Source organism: Drosophila serrata, unplaced genomic scaffold (genome assembly GCF_035046125.1).
Source record: "Drosophila serrata isolate PLE 108 unplaced genomic scaffold, ASM3504612v1 contig_304, whole genome shotgun sequence".
Lineage (NCBI taxonomy): Eukaryota > Metazoa > Arthropoda > Insecta > Diptera > Drosophilidae > Drosophila > Drosophila serrata.
The window spans coordinates 71,845-87,684 of NW_028257202.1; the positions used below are offsets into that span (position 1 = coordinate 71,845).

Below are 15,840 nucleotides of genomic sequence, written 5' to 3' on the forward strand. Positions count from 1 at the left end.
AATAGCCGATCTATTTTCGCAGTTTTTTCAAACAACCTATTCTAGCTCTTCGTATATATACCAGACTTATTCCTACGACATACCCAAATCGAACTTAATTTTCTGTCCTAGCCTAAACGAAAGCTCTCTCCTTTTAGATCTTCATCGTGTCAAGCCAGTTTATTCGCCAGGTCCCGACGGAATTCCTGGCTGTGTGCTCAGTTATTGTGCCGACGCCCTGTGCTATCCCCTTCTGAAATTGTTTACCTTGTCCTTAGAAACCTCCCACTTTCCCATTATTTGGAAGGAATCGTTTATTATTCCTCTCCACAAAAAAGGTAGCAAATTGGATGCCAGCAATTATAGAGGAATCTCTAAGTTGTCGGCAATCCCAAAATTATTTGAAAATATTATCACCCCTCATTTACAGCACCTTTGTAGATCGGTTATTTCTCCATGTCAACATGGTTTTATTAAGCGAAGATCAACAACAACAAATCTTTTGGAGCTCTCTTCCTATATTATAAAGGGCTTCCATAATAATTGTCAGACAGATGTAATCTATACTGATTTCAGTAAAGCATTTGACTCTGTTAATCATTCTCTGCTCGTTAGAAAACTCGATTCAATGGGTTTTCCAAGTGATCTTCTTAATTGGATCTCTAGTTATTTGAATGGCAGGACGCAAAAGGTCCTCTTTAAGAATAATTTATCCAATATTCTAAGGGTTACATCTGGTGTCCCGCAAGGAAGCCATTTGGGACCCTTGTTGTTTACATTGTTCATAAATGACCTGCCCAAAGTCTTGACTAACTCCAGAGTACTTATGTACGCGGATGACGTCAAGCTTTGCGTGCAATACAAAGACGTTGCCTGCCAGTCGGATTTACAAACAGATCTTAATAATTTTCAAACTTGGTGCCGTGTAAACTTATTAAACTTAAATGGCTCGAAATGCAAGCTAATGACATTCTCTCGTGTCGCTCCTAAGCTTGCTACTTACACGCTGAACGGCTGCTCTTTGGAAAGAATTAATACAGTTGACGATTTGGGCGTCCGCTTGGACCCAAAACTTGACTTTATTGATCATATTTCGTCTATGGTGAATAGAGCCAGGGGTGTGCTTGGATTTATTAAACGGTGGTCGAAGGAATTCAATGACCCCTATGTTACTAAATCCTTATATACTTCCTTAGTTCGACCTATCCTAGAATATGGATGCTGCGTTTGGAGCCCTCAGTACGGCGTCCATAGTAAACGCATTGAGTCGGTTCAAAAGAACTTTTTACTTTTCGCTCTACGCGGTTTAAATTGGGATGCAAACCAAAGATTACCTTCCTACTCTAGTAGACTCCTATTAATAAACTTGCCGTCCTTAGCCAATCGTAGAACGATGCTAGGGATAACCTTTATTTTTAACCTTATCCATGGTGATGTGGAAAGTGCTGACTTGTTGAGTCAGCTTAATTTCCATGTACCATGTAGAACCACTAGATCCTATATCCCATTAGTGTTGCGGCACTGTAGGACCTCCTTTGAACTGCATGAACCTTTTAGAGTGTTATGTGCAAATTATAATGATTTGTACACACTAATCTCTAACGTAGATTCCCTTCCCAAATTAAAATCTTTAATACTAACACACTTAGTAAACATGCAAGCTAACAATCTGGCAGCACGCCGGTAGTCAATTTTCCTCTTATTCTGTCCTATATTTTTCATCGCGCCTACTAACACCTAACCCAAACAGGCACGTGCCTGGTGTCATACGGGCCACTTGTATGTACTGACCTTAGTGCATCAACGTCCAAAAGTTATCCCAAACTACGCAGACATAGCAAAACCAATGACCAAATGTTTAAAAAAAGGAGCAAACATAGATACACAAAATATCGCTTACATAGAAGCATTCAAAAAACTTAAAACATTAATAATAAGAGAACCAATTCTCCAATTACCCGATTTCGAAAAAAAAAAATGCACTTTAACCACAGATGCCAGTAATCTAGCCCTTGGAGCCGTACGTTCTCAAAATGGTCATCCTATATCCTTTATTAGCAGAACACTTAATGAACATGAATTAAATTACTGTGCTATCGAAAAGGAATTGTTTGGGCCACTAAAACTTTTCGACATTATTTACTAGGACGACATTTTCTCATTGCTAGTGACCATCAACCTCTTAGATGGCTGCATACTTTAAAAGAACCAAATGCCAAGTTACAAAGATGGAAAGCCAAGTTAAACGAATACCAATTTAAAATCGACTATATTAAAGGGAAAGAAAATTCAGTTGCCGATGCATTATCAAGAATTAAAATTGAAGAAAATCACCATAGTGAAGTTACTCAACATAGTGCAGAAGAAGATAATAGTAACCTAATTCATTTAACAGAAAACCCAATAAACTATTTCAAAAAACAAATAATTTTCATTAAATCCGATAACAATAAAGTAGAGCATTCAATAATATTCGGTAACTCCATTACAACAATCCAATATAATGTAATGACACTCGACAAAGTCAAACAAATTTTACTTGATCATTTTATTCATAAAAACATTACCTTTCATATTGAAAGCGATGTAGATTTTAAAATCATTCAAAGAGCACACAGAGAAATTATTAATACCACTTACACTAAAGTAATTCGCAGCCTCCACTTATTAAAGAATGTTTGTTCATACGCCGAATTCAAAGAAATTATACTTCAATCACATGAAAAACTTTTACATCCAGGTATACAGAAAATGACTAAATTATTCAAAGAAAATCACTTTTTTCCAAATAGCCAACTATTAATTCAGAATATAATAAATGAATGCAACATATGTATGTAATTTGGCTAAAACAGAACACAGAAATACCAAAATGCCTCTTAAAATCACACCCAAACCTGAACATTGTCGAGACAAATTTCTGGTAGATATTTATTCATCTGAGGGAAAACATTACATCAGTTGCATTGACATTTATTCAAAATTCGCTACACTTGAACATATTAAATCAAAGGATTGGATAGAATGCCGGAACGCACTAATGCGCATTTTTACTCAGTTAGGTAAACCCAAATTACTAAAGGCAGACAGAGACGGAGCTTTCACCAGCTTGACTTTAAAGCGATGACTTGAAGCAGAAGGAATTGAATTACAACTTAACACGGTAAAAACCGGTGTAGCAGACGTCGAAAGACTACATAAGACAATAAATGAAAAAATTCGAATAATCAACTCATCCAATGATGAAGAAGTAAAATTAAACAAGATAGAGACAATTCTTTACACATACAATCATAAAATAAAACATGACACCACTGGACAAACATTTTAACATTGACACTAGATACAGAAAAGGTCCACTTCAAAAGGGAAAATTAGAAAATCCATTTAAAGCTAATAAAAATGTAGAAAAAATAGACGAAGACCATTACAAAATTATTAATCGAAATAGGGAAACCCAATACTACAAAACACAATTTAAGAAACAAAAGAAAACTAATGCCGTTAAACTTCCACAGGAATCTTCTGTACGATGATGTTATTTCTATTATTCACCACGGGCCACACTCAACAAATTCAAATAACCAACACAGATTCCGACCTTGGCTATTTACTCTTTTCAATTCAAATACCGGTAGTATATGAACATCACTGTTTAAGAATTAATCTAACAGAAATCAATATTATCACCGAATCTTTTGGTAACAAAATCAAAGACTCGACCAGAATGAAATATTTGTACAATAAACTACTAAAAGAATTAAATGGTATAACTATTCATCAGCAAAATAGGCAGAAACGTGGACTATTTGACATAATAGGTTCATCTTTTACATTTCTTTTTGGCACACTTGATGAAAATGATAGGGTAAACATTAACAAAAAATTGACATAATTGCAGAAAATTCAATTCAACTTCATAAATTAAATGATGTCGTAAAGTTTGTGAATGAAGGACTGGAGAAATTTACTAACTACCAAAATAACCGCAATAGTATTGACACACTTGTTTATTCCCCATTAGCCACAAAACCATTAACACCATTAAAATAATTCCTTATCCCGACCATAATGGATATCAGTTAGACTATTCAGATCAACAATCATATTTTGAAGATAAGAATAAAATTTATAATCAAAACAATAAAGAAGTTAATAATGAATGCATTAAAAATATAATTAAGCGTAAAAATCCAATTTGTAATTTTATACCAACTCCTTCAAAGGAAATGACTCAATATGTAGAACCAACTATTATACTTACATGGAGTCTAACTGAAACTACAATCGAACAAAATTGTCAAGAATTAAATGGCGATATTAAAATAAATGGAAGCAAAATTATTAGAATATTAGAGCTTCTCTGTACACAATATTTGATGTTGTTTTATTTTGTGGCAGCAAAATAAATTGATTTTCAGGGGCTCCTACTCGCGATAGACCAACATACAGTTGACCATGAGTAAAACATTTCTTTCGCAGATCGATCCCTACTAATTCGAAGGTTTGGCCTTGGAACTTGTTAATTGTTAATGCGAAAGATGTTTTTACCGGAAATTGAAGCCGTTTAAATGGGATTGGCAGATCAGTTGGGATCATCGGTATCTTCGGTATATGAGCTAGTTGACCACTTGCTGGGCCAGTGATAACAGTTGCTACTATTAAATTGTCCTTTAACTCCTTAATAAGCAGCTTCGTCCCATTACACATGCTCGGAGGGTTTAAATTTCTTAAAAGCATGATTGGGATTCCGATTTTTTACGTCAATTCATGGGGTGACAGTCCAGAAGGGTTCAACGAATTTAAAAATTCCTGTGGATAATGGACTGCATCTTCAATATTCGTTACAGTGTCGATCGATTTGTATGTTTTTGTTTGGCCGGGGACTTTTTGAACAATCGGATTATTTATTTCATTGACAGTATCATTCTTAGGTGATACTATAGCCCGAGAACACAGCCAATGGAAGTCTCTTTCGTGCAAATTCTCGATATCAAATTTTCCAAATTATGGAGTATTTGGCCTAGAGACTCATCCAGAAGAATGTCACAATGACCGCTTAAATTTGGAGTTCGAAAAATTCCTTCCCTAAGTTTTAGCAGTTGCTGTGGGAAATCGCTATCAGTGATTCCATGAAGATGAGCTCTCATATTTGTCCTTAATTTTAATGTTTCAATCGTAGTCCATATGGGAGACGATTTCAAGCATGCCTTGGGACTTGTTAATTGTTAATGCGAAAGATGTTCTTACTGGAAATTGAAGCCGTTTAAATGGGATTGTCATATCATTTTGGATCATCGGTATCCTCGGTATATGAGCTAGTTGACCACCTGCTGGGCCATTTTTGTAGCGGTGGTATTTTAATTTCTTTTTTTCAATAAAAAAACGCTTATTGTGACATGACTGCAATAGTTAGAGATATGCTGTCACTGATTTTTTGTAGATAATGGTGTGTTCTAAAAAAATGTAGTATATCCTTTTGTTCTATCATCAATAGTTTTCGCAGCGCACGCGATGTAAGGTAGTTTTTTGATATTTTTTTAACACCTTGGATTACGTTATCGTAATTTTAGTAAGGATGCCTATTTTTTTTAAATGAAATATAGCCTATGTCACTCAGGAATGATGTAGCTTTCCAACAGTGAAAGAATTTTTCAAATCTGCCAAGTACTTTCGGAGCCTATTCAATTCATACAAACAAACAAAAAATCAAACCTTTCCTCTTTATATATATGTATAGATGTATAGATGTATAGATGTATAGATAAAACAATGTAGAGTTAAAATTGGAAATGTTATTTTAAGCGAAAATTCGTTAAGTCCAGAATTTGATTTAACAGCATTGTCTTCACCGATTAATGTTACTAAGATAAAGATAGTAGAACATAATGACGTTTTAAAACTAATTTCAGAAAATAATACCACACTTTACGTAATTATAATATTAGTAGTTATCGTTCTTATTATTTTTGTTGTCCTATCAAAATTGTATACACAAAATCCACTTACCTTTTTATATACAAAATTTAGAAAACAAGCTAAAAATAATCAAGAACCACAACAAGAAATAGAACCGGCACAAAACCAGTTGCCTGCATTGTACCCTGAAATGCCAGCCCAAACATAGGCAACCCTTTTAAGGGGAGGGAAGTGACATATTCACAAATTCTGTTAAGTTCCAAGAAATATGAATCTGCAGCGTAGGCGATCCCACGCTGAACCAATGTAAACAATCCACATCCGGAGCAAGCAATGCTCCTTCTCAATAACATAAATAATTCTTCAATCAATATCCCAAGCGGGCGATCTCGCTCCCCAACTTTTGTAAACAAAGGGCAGTAGAAGTAAGATTTTTGTCACAATAATTTAGTCTTAAGCTGAGATCATTTGAATAAAGACGTGAAGCGGAATATTCGTTTTATTAATTCAACTTAGCGTTGTCCTTAGTCAACTGACGGGACATTAGTTCGACTTACAAAACAGAAACACTTCACTGGCGCAGTCGGTAGGATACAAAAAGTATCCGAAAAAAAAGAACCTCGAGTGAAAAATAAATTAAATTTGATAATTTAGTTCTCGAACAATAATTACGCAAAACGTTTTAAAACACTTCAACTTGGATTATAATTCCAATTCGGTTGTCCAACAAAAAGTGGAAGAACAAAACAAAACAAAAACACAATAAGTCCAACGGCACCTAAAAGTTAATAACAACAAATAAATTTTAAGAAAATTAATTTAAACACTTCAACTTTAAAAAGTGAAATCAAAAATAAACTAAAATAAATTTTTATTTTACTATAACAACAAATTTACTGTAACAATGGCACAACCAGTTATCGCCGCACCCCAAATCGTTGCACTAAGCGACAACAACCTTGCTGAAGCTCGTCGGCAACTAAAAGGCATCATGCCATTTAAGGGTGATCCAGAAACTCTCTACACTTTCGTCAGCAGAGTGGACTATGTAATTTCACTCTACCAAACTAATGATGTGCGACAACAGAGGATTCTTCTTGGAGCCATCAAATAAAACTTGGACGGACATGTAACACGATCATTGGGCCTTCTGAACATTGAAGATTGGCCTACCCTTAGATCGAGACTAGTTGCAGAATTTAAACCCCAAACACCGAACTACAAACTAATGGAGAACTTCAGGGAGACACCTTACAAGGGAAATCTGAGAGCATTCTGCGAAGAAGCAGAAAGACGACGTCAAGTACTAATTTCGAAATTGCATCTAGAAGGTAACCAGCCAGATTTTCTTATTTATATTCAGGCGATTAAAGATTCCATTAAAATATTGATCAGAAAATTACCAATACAATTATTTACTATTTTGGCTCATCATAACATTGAAGACTTAAGATCATTAATCACTATCGCACAAAATGAGGGAATATATAAAGAACATGTTAATTTTGAATTAAATAAAATTCCAGAAAATCGTAATAAAAACTCAAACCCTAATCAGAATTCTAAACCACACAAATTCAATACAAATACACAAACCCAATATCGACCAAGTTACCCACAATATTCTTTACCATTCCAACCTAATTTTAACCAATACACGCAATCATTTAGACCCTTTTCCTTTTCCACAATATTCAAATAAAATTCAAAATCCTCAAACAGCACATTTTAAAGGAAATACATACCCTCAACAACAACAACCCTCTATATCTAAAAATACTAACTTCCCGGTTACCAAACGACTAAGACCATCGGACAGTGAACAAACCAAAATGTCTATTGACGAATTAAGATTTCAAGACGCACACGAACACCAATACATAGAAATAGCATACAAAGGTTGCACATACAATTGCCTTATAGACACAGGATCCACAATAAATATGATCAATAAAAATATATTTTGTCTTCCTATTCAAAATACTATATGCAGAGTTTTGACATCAAATGGCCCTATTACATTAAACAATTTAATTATGTTACCCAGTAATAGTATTTAAAAAAAAACTGAACCATTTTATGTACACAATTTTTCTAATAATTATGATATACTAATTGGCAGAAAATTGTTGAAAAATGCACAATCAATTATAAATTACAAAAATAGCACAGTTACCCTTTTTGATAAAACATATAAATTAATAACTTCAAAATCAGAAAAGAACCACAATTTTTATATCCAAAAGCCAATAGAACCAATTAAAAAATCACCTCAGGAATCAATAAAAAAAATTGATTTTGGATTGTTTCGATTAGGTCACCTGAATCAGGAGGAAACTTCAAGGTTGAAAGGATTATTAAATAAATTCAAAAACCTTCAATATGAAGAAGGAGCCAATCTAACATTTACAAATACCATTAAACACGTACTAAATACAATACATAACTCCCCAATTTATTCAAAACAGTACCCACTTGCTCAAGAGCACGAAATTGAAGTCGATAACCAAGTACAGGAAATGCTTAATCAGGGATTAATTAGGGAAAGTAATTCACCATACATTAGTCCTACCTGGGTCGTACCCAAAAAACCTGATGCTTCTGGAAAAATTAAGTATAGAGTAGTAAGTGATTATAGAAAGCTAAATGAAATAACTATTCCCGACAGATATCCAATACCAAACATGGACGAAATCCTCGGTAAACTAGGTAAATGCCAATATTTTACAACTATCGATTTGGCAAAGGGATTTTATCAAATAGAAATGGACTTTGAAACAATACCTAAAACTGCATTTTCCACCAAAAGCGGTCATTACGAATACCTTCGAATGCCATTTGGCCTTAGAAATGCACCTGCTACTTTTCAAAGGTGCATGAATAATATCCTTCGACCGTTGCTCAATAAACACTGTTTAGTGTATTTAGATGACATCATAATTTTTTCCACATCATTTAAATTCATTACAGCTAGTTTTTTCCAAACTTGCATAAGCAAATTTAAAGTTGCAGTTAGACAAATTCGAATTCTTAACAAGAAAGGAAGCTAACTTCGGCACGCCGAAGTTTATATACCCTTGCAGATAGAACTTCTATGACTTGGAATCCCAACAATATAAATTATATTTATTTGTGTTAAAAAACAATAAAGTAATACCTGTTTTCATTTCATTCACCTTTACATATTATATTTGCAGTTTTACAGTCACAGATGTGCATTTTTCTCCACATCTAACGATCGCTTGTATGGCACCTATATGATATAGTCATCCGATTTTCATAAAATTGTACACAAAATTTAAGACTGATATAAAATGGCTATACCTCAAATTTGATGAAAATCTGTTGAAAACTGAAAATGTTATAATTTTTAATTGTCTTAATTTCTCGATCGTTCCTATGGGAGCTATTTGATAAAGTTGTCCGATTTTCAGAAAATTTTATACTAAATTGTAGAGTATAGTAAAATGGCTATATCTCAAATTTGATCAAATTCTGTTGAGAACTGAAATTGTTATAATTTGTTTGTAAAAATTATCCGATCATTATATATTCCTATGGCAGCTATATGATATAGTCGTCCGATCCGGCCCGTTCCGACATATGTATATACGAGTGAGAGTATATAGAAGGTTAACTGCAAAGTTTCATTCAGATAGCTTCAAAACTGAGAGACTAGTTTGCGTAGAAACGGACAGACGGACAGACGGACAGACGGACATGGCTAGAACGACTTGGCTGTTGATCAAGAATATATATACTTTGTATGGTCGGAGGTGCCTCCTTCACTGCGTTGCAAACTTCTGACTGAAATTATATTACCCTGCAAGGGTATAAAAAAGGAAGCTAGTTTTCTTGGTCACATCGTAACCCCCAAAGGTATAAAACCAAACCCAATTAAAGTTAAAGCCATAGTTTCATATCCAATTCCAACAAAAGTAAAAGAGATTAGAGCTTTCCTTGGATTAACCGGTAATTATCGTAAATTCTGAGCTCCGGAGATTCTGAGCTCCGAAGTTTTTCCAGCTGTGTTCACGGTATATCGGCTAGATCGCCCTATCAGACGCGGGGGTGGAGTTCTTATAGCGGTGGACTCCTCACTCACGTCAGAATTATTAACCTTCGAGGAATGCAACGATGTTGAATTCCTCTGTGTGAAGCTATCTATCAAAGGTAGCTCAATTTTTATTACCTGTTCCTACATACCTCCACTGTCGGAACTTCCTATTTATTGGAATCACCTTTCCGCTATTCAGATGGTTTCCAGTAGACTTTTGGATAGAGACCAGTTGGTAGTTCTTGGAGATTTTAATATCCCTGGTGCTATTTGGTGCTCGAATAATTCCACCAATACTCTCAATACACCTACACAACATGACTTTATCGCTGGCTTGTTTGACATTTCGCTGTCTCAAGTCAACCATGTGCGAAATTCCATACAGCGCTTGCTTGATCTTTGCTTCGTCTCTGATCCTGCGAGAGTCAGTTTAGCAAGGGTGGCGCCTCTGACGCAGCCCGAAGATCCCAACTTTCATCATCCAACTTTCGATGTGACTCTTGATATTGGGTGTGACGTACAGAATATTTCTGACCGTCCAGTCAATAAAGTCCTATGTTTTCGCAAAACGGACTTTGAACGGCTGAATAATTTTATAAACGAGTTCAATTGGTCCGATCTATACATGTGCACTGACATGGCAGTTGCCGTTGATATTTTTTACAGTGCCATGAATTCATTTTTTACTGAATGTGTTCCGTTATATTATCCGCCAAGCTCGAATAAGCCGCCGTGGTTTACTAAAGAGTTGAGCCGACTTAAAAATAAAAAATCTAGACTGTATGCTAAATTTAAAATCACCGGTTCTCAATCTGCCCTTTCATTTTATTTATCAGCTCGGTCAAACTTTACCGTGCTGAACGCGCAGTGTTATAAAAACTATTTAAATCGTTGTAGGGCCCAGTTCTCACAGGACCCAAAACAGTTTTATAATTTCGTTAACACTAAACGTAAACCTAAAACATATCCTCGCTTTCATTTGAAAATACTACCGCAAATAATGATCAGGCAATAGCCGATCTATTTTCGCAGTTTTTTCAAACAACCTATTCTAGCTCTTCGTATATATACCAGACTTATTCCTACGACATACCCAAATCGAACTTAATTTTCTGTCCTAGCCTAAACGAAAGCTCTCTCCTTTTAGATCTTCATCGTGTCAAGCCAGTTTATTCGCCAGGTCCCGACGGAATTCCTGGCTGTGTGCTCAGTTATTGTGCCGACGCCCTGTGCTATCCCCTTCTGAAATTGTTTACCTTGTCCTTAGAAACCTCCCACTTTCCCATTATTTGGAAGGAATCGTTTATTATTCCTCTCCACAAAAAAGGTAGCAAATTGGATGCCAGCAATTATAGAGGAATCTCTAAGTTGTCGGCAATCCCAAAATTATTTGAAAATATTATCACCCCTCATTTACAGCACCTTTGTAGATCGGTTATTTCTCCATGTCAACATGGTTTTATTAAGCGAAGATCAACAACAACAAATCTTTTGGAGCTCTCTTCCTATATTATAAAGGGCTTCCATAATAATTGTCAGACAGATGTAATCTATACTGATTTCAGTAAAGCATTTGACTCTGTTAATCATTCTCTGCTCGTTAGAAAACTCGATTCAATGGGTTTTCCAAGTGATCTTCTTAATTGGATCTCTAGTTATTTGAATGGCAGGACGCAAAAGGTCCTCTTTAAGAATAATTTATCCAATATTCTAAGGGTTACATCTGGTGTCCCGCAAGGAAGCCATTTGGGACCCTTGTTGTTTACATTGTTCATAAATGACCTGCCCAAAGTCTTGACTAACTCCAGAGTACTTATGTACGCGGATGACGTCAAGCTTTGCGTGCAATACAAAGACGTTGCCTGCCAGTCGGATTTACAAACAGATCTTAATAATTTTCAAACTTGGTGCCGTGTAAACTTATTAAACTTAAATGGCTCGAAATGCAAGCTAATGACATTCTCTCGTATCGCTCCTAAGCTTGCTACTTACACGCTGAACGGCTGCTCTTTGGAAAGAATTAATACAGTTGACGATTTGGGCGTCCGCTTGGACCCAAAACTTGACTTTATTGATCATATTTCGTCTATGGTGAATAGAGCCAGGGGTGTGCTTGGATTTATTAAACGGTGGTCGAAGGAATTCAATGACCCCTATGTTACTAAATCCTTATATACTTCCTTAGTTCGACCTATCCTAGAATATGGATGCTGCGTTTGGAGCCCTCAGTACGGCGTCCATAGTAAACGCATTGAGTCGGTTCAAAAGAACTTTTTACTTTTCGCTCTACGCGGTTTAAATTGGGATGCAAACCAAAGATTACCTTCCTACTCTAGTAGACTCCTATTAATAAACTTGCCGTCCTTAGCCAATCGTAGAACGATGCTAGGGATAACCTTTATTTTTAACCTTATCCATGGTGATGTGGAAAGTGCTGACTTGTTGAGTCAGCTTAATTTCCATGTACCATGTAGAACCACTAGATCCTATATCCCATTAGTGTTGCGGCACTGTAGGACCTCCTTTGAACTGCATGAACCTTTTAGAGTGTTATGTGCAAATTATAATGATTTGTACACACTAATCTCTAACGTAGATTCCCTTCCCAAATTAAAATCTTTAATACTAACACACTTAGTAAACATGCAAGCTAACAATCTGGCAGCACGCCGGTAGTCAATTTTCCTCTTATTCTGTCCTATATTTTTCATCGCGCCTACTAACACCTAACCCAAACAGGCACGTGCCTGGTGTCATACGGGCCACTTGTATGTACTGACCTTAGTGCATCAACGTCCAAAAGTTATCCCAAACTACGCAGACATAGCAAAACCAATGACCAAATGTTTAAAAAAAGGAGCAAACATAGATACACAAAATATCGCTTACATAGAAGCATTCAAAAAACTTAAAACATTAATAATAAGAGAACCAATTCTCCAATTACCCGATTTCGAAAAAAAAAAATGCACTTTAACCACAGATGCCAGTAATCTAGCCCTTGGAGCCGTACGTTCTCAAAATGGTCATCCTATATCCTTTATTAGCAGAACACTTAATGAACATGAATTAAATTACTGTGCTATCGAAAAGGAATTGTTTGGGCCACTAAAACTTTTCGACATTATTTACTAGGACGACATTTTCTCATTGCTAGTGACCATCAACCTCTTAGATGGCTGCATACTTTAAAAGAACCAAATGCCAAGTTACAAAGATGGAAAGCCAAGTTAAACGAATACCAATTTAAAATCGACTATATTAAAGGGAAAGAAAATTCAGTTGCCGATGCATTATCAAGAATTAAAATTGAAGAAAATCACCATAGTGAAGTTACTCAACATAGTGCAGAAGAAGATAATAGTAACCTAATTCATTTAACAGAAAACCCAATAAACTATTTCAAAAAACAAATAATTTTCATTAAATCCGATAACAATAAAGTAGAGCATTCAATAATATTCGGTAACTCCATTACAACAATCCAATATAATGTAATGACACTCGACAAAGTCAAACAAATTTTACTTGATCATTTTATTCATAAAAACATTACCTTTCATATTGAAAGCGATGTAGATTTTAAAATCATTCAAAGAGCACACAGAGAAATTATTAATACCACTTACACTAAAGTAATTCGCAGCCTCCACTTATTAAAGAATGTTTGTTCATACGCCGAATTCAAAGAAATTATACTTCAATCACATGAAAAACTTTTACATCCAGGTATACAGAAAATGACTAAATTATTCAAAGAAAATCACTTTTTTCCAAATAGCCAACTATTAATTCAGAATATAATAAATGAATGCAACATATGTATGTAATTTGGCTAAAACAGAACACAGAAATACCAAAATGCCTCTTAAAATCACACCCAAACCTGAACATTGTCGAGACAAATTTCTGGTAGATATTTATTCATCTGAGGGAAAACATTACATCAGTTGCATTGACATTTATTCAAAATTCGCTACACTTGAACATATTAAATCAAAGGATTGGATAGAATGCCGGAACGCACTAATGCGCATTTTTACTCAGTTAGGTAAACCCAAATTACTAAAGGCAGACAGAGACGGAGCTTTCACCAGCTTGACTTTAAAGCGATGACTTGAAGCAGAAGGAATTGAATTACAACTTAACACGGTAAAAACCGGTGTAGCAGACGTCGAAAGACTACATAAGACAATAAATGAAAAAATTCGAATAATCAACTCATCCAATGATGAAGAAGTAAAATTAAACAAGATAGAGACAATTCTTTACACATACAATCATAAAATAAAACATGACACCACTGGACAAACATTTTAACATTGACACTAGATACAGAAAAGGTCCACTTCAAAAGGGAAAATTAGAAAATCCATTTAAAGCTAATAAAAATGTAGAAAAAATAGACGAAGACCATTACAAAATTATTAATCGAAATAGGGAAACCCAATACTACAAAACACAATTTAAGAAACAAAAGAAAACTAATGCCGTTAAACTTCCACAGGAATCTTCTGTACGATGATGTTATTTCTATTATTCACCACGGGCCACACTCAACAAATTCAAATAACCAACACAGATTCCGACCTTGGCTATTTACTCTTCTCAATTCAAATACCGGTAGTATATGAACATCACTGTTTAAGAATTAATCTAACAGAAATCAATATTATCACCGAATCTTTTGGTAACAAAATCAAAGACTCGACCAGAATGAAATATTTGTACAATAAACTACTAAAAGAATTAAATGGTATAACTATTCATCAGCAAAATAGGCAGAAACGTGGACTATTTGACATAATAGGTTCATCTTTTACATTTCTTTTTGGCACACTTGATGAAAATGATAGGGTAAACATTAACAAAAAATTGACATAATTGCAGAAAATTCAATTCAACTTCATAAATTAAATGATGTCGTAAAGTTTGTGAATGAAGGACTGGAGAAATTTACTAACTACCAAAATAACCGCAATAGTATTGACACACTTGTTTATGAACTCATGCAATTTATTGAGTACATTGAAGACATCGAAATGGGCATGCAACTTTCACGTCTTTGACTTTTTAACCAAAAGTTACTCAATTACGACAAACTAGAACGCATTAACAGCCAAAATATACTTTTAATCAAAACATCTACGTGGATTGACTACAATCACATATTCACATATCCCCATTAGCCACAAAACCATTAACACCATTAAAATAATTCCTTATCCCGACCATAATGGATATCAGTTAGACTATTCAGATCAACAATCATATTTTGAAGATAAGAATAAAATTTATAATCAAAACAATAAAGAAGTTAATAATGAATGCATTAAAAATATAATTAAGCGTAAAAATCCAATTTGTAATTTTATACCAACTCCTTCAAAGGAAATGACTCAATATGTAGAACCAACTATTATACTTACATGGAGTCTAACTGAAACTACAATCGAACAAAATTGTCAAGAATTAAATGGCGATATTAAAATAAATGGAAGCAAAATTATTAGAATATTAGAGCTTCTCTGTACACAATATTTGATGTTGTTTTATTTTGTGGCAGCAAAATAAATTGATTTTCAGGGGCTCCTACTCGCGATAGACCAACATACAGTTGACCATGAGTAAAACATTTCTTTCGCAGATCGATCCCTACTAATTCGAAGGTTTGGCCTTGGAACTTGTTAATTGTTAATGCGAAAGATGTTTTTACCGGAAATTGAAGCCGTTTAAATGGGATTGGCAGATCAGTTGGGATCATCGGTATCTTCGGTATATGAGCTAGTTGACCACTTGCTGGGCCAGTGATAACAGTTGCTACTATTAAATTGTCCTTTAACTCCTTAATAAGCAGCTTCGTCCCATTACACATGCTCGGAGGG

The 15,840-nt window shown here is 34.8% G+C and overlaps 3 long non-coding RNA genes across 5 annotated transcripts in view; 2 read left to right on the top strand and 1 right to left on the bottom strand.

Moving 5' to 3' along the window:
- LOC147643000 (uncharacterized) overlaps nucleotides 1-3,504 on the bottom strand; it is a 37,749-nt gene extending 34,245 nt beyond the window's left edge. Inside the window, exon 1 of one of the 2 annotated variants that reach the window (XR_015272685.1) lies at nucleotides 2,620-3,504. This is a non-coding gene — a long non-coding RNA (uncharacterized LOC147643000). Of the gene's footprint in view, nucleotides 1-2,546 lie in introns of both variants that reach the window. The other variant, XR_015272686.1, reaches the window with a different exon arrangement.
- On the top strand, nucleotides 2,492-4,354 carry LOC147643004 (uncharacterized). Of its 2 annotated transcripts, none has more exons than XR_015272688.1 (2): nucleotides 2,492-2,719; nucleotides 3,498-4,354. It is a non-coding gene; the product is annotated as an uncharacterized LOC147643004 (long non-coding RNA). The 2 variants fall into 2 exon arrangements; XR_015272689.1 differs by lacking the exon at nucleotides 2,492-2,719 and adding an exon at nucleotides 2,927-3,142.
- A 9,102-nt stretch (nucleotides 4,355-13,456) lies between these two features.
- LOC147643005 (uncharacterized) lies at nucleotides 13,457-15,495 on the top strand. Its single transcript, XR_015272690.1, has 3 exons — nucleotides 13,457-13,867; nucleotides 14,003-14,107; nucleotides 14,463-15,495. It is a non-coding gene; the product is annotated as an uncharacterized LOC147643005 (long non-coding RNA).
- The last annotated feature ends 345 nt before the right edge of the window (nucleotides 15,496-15,840 follow it).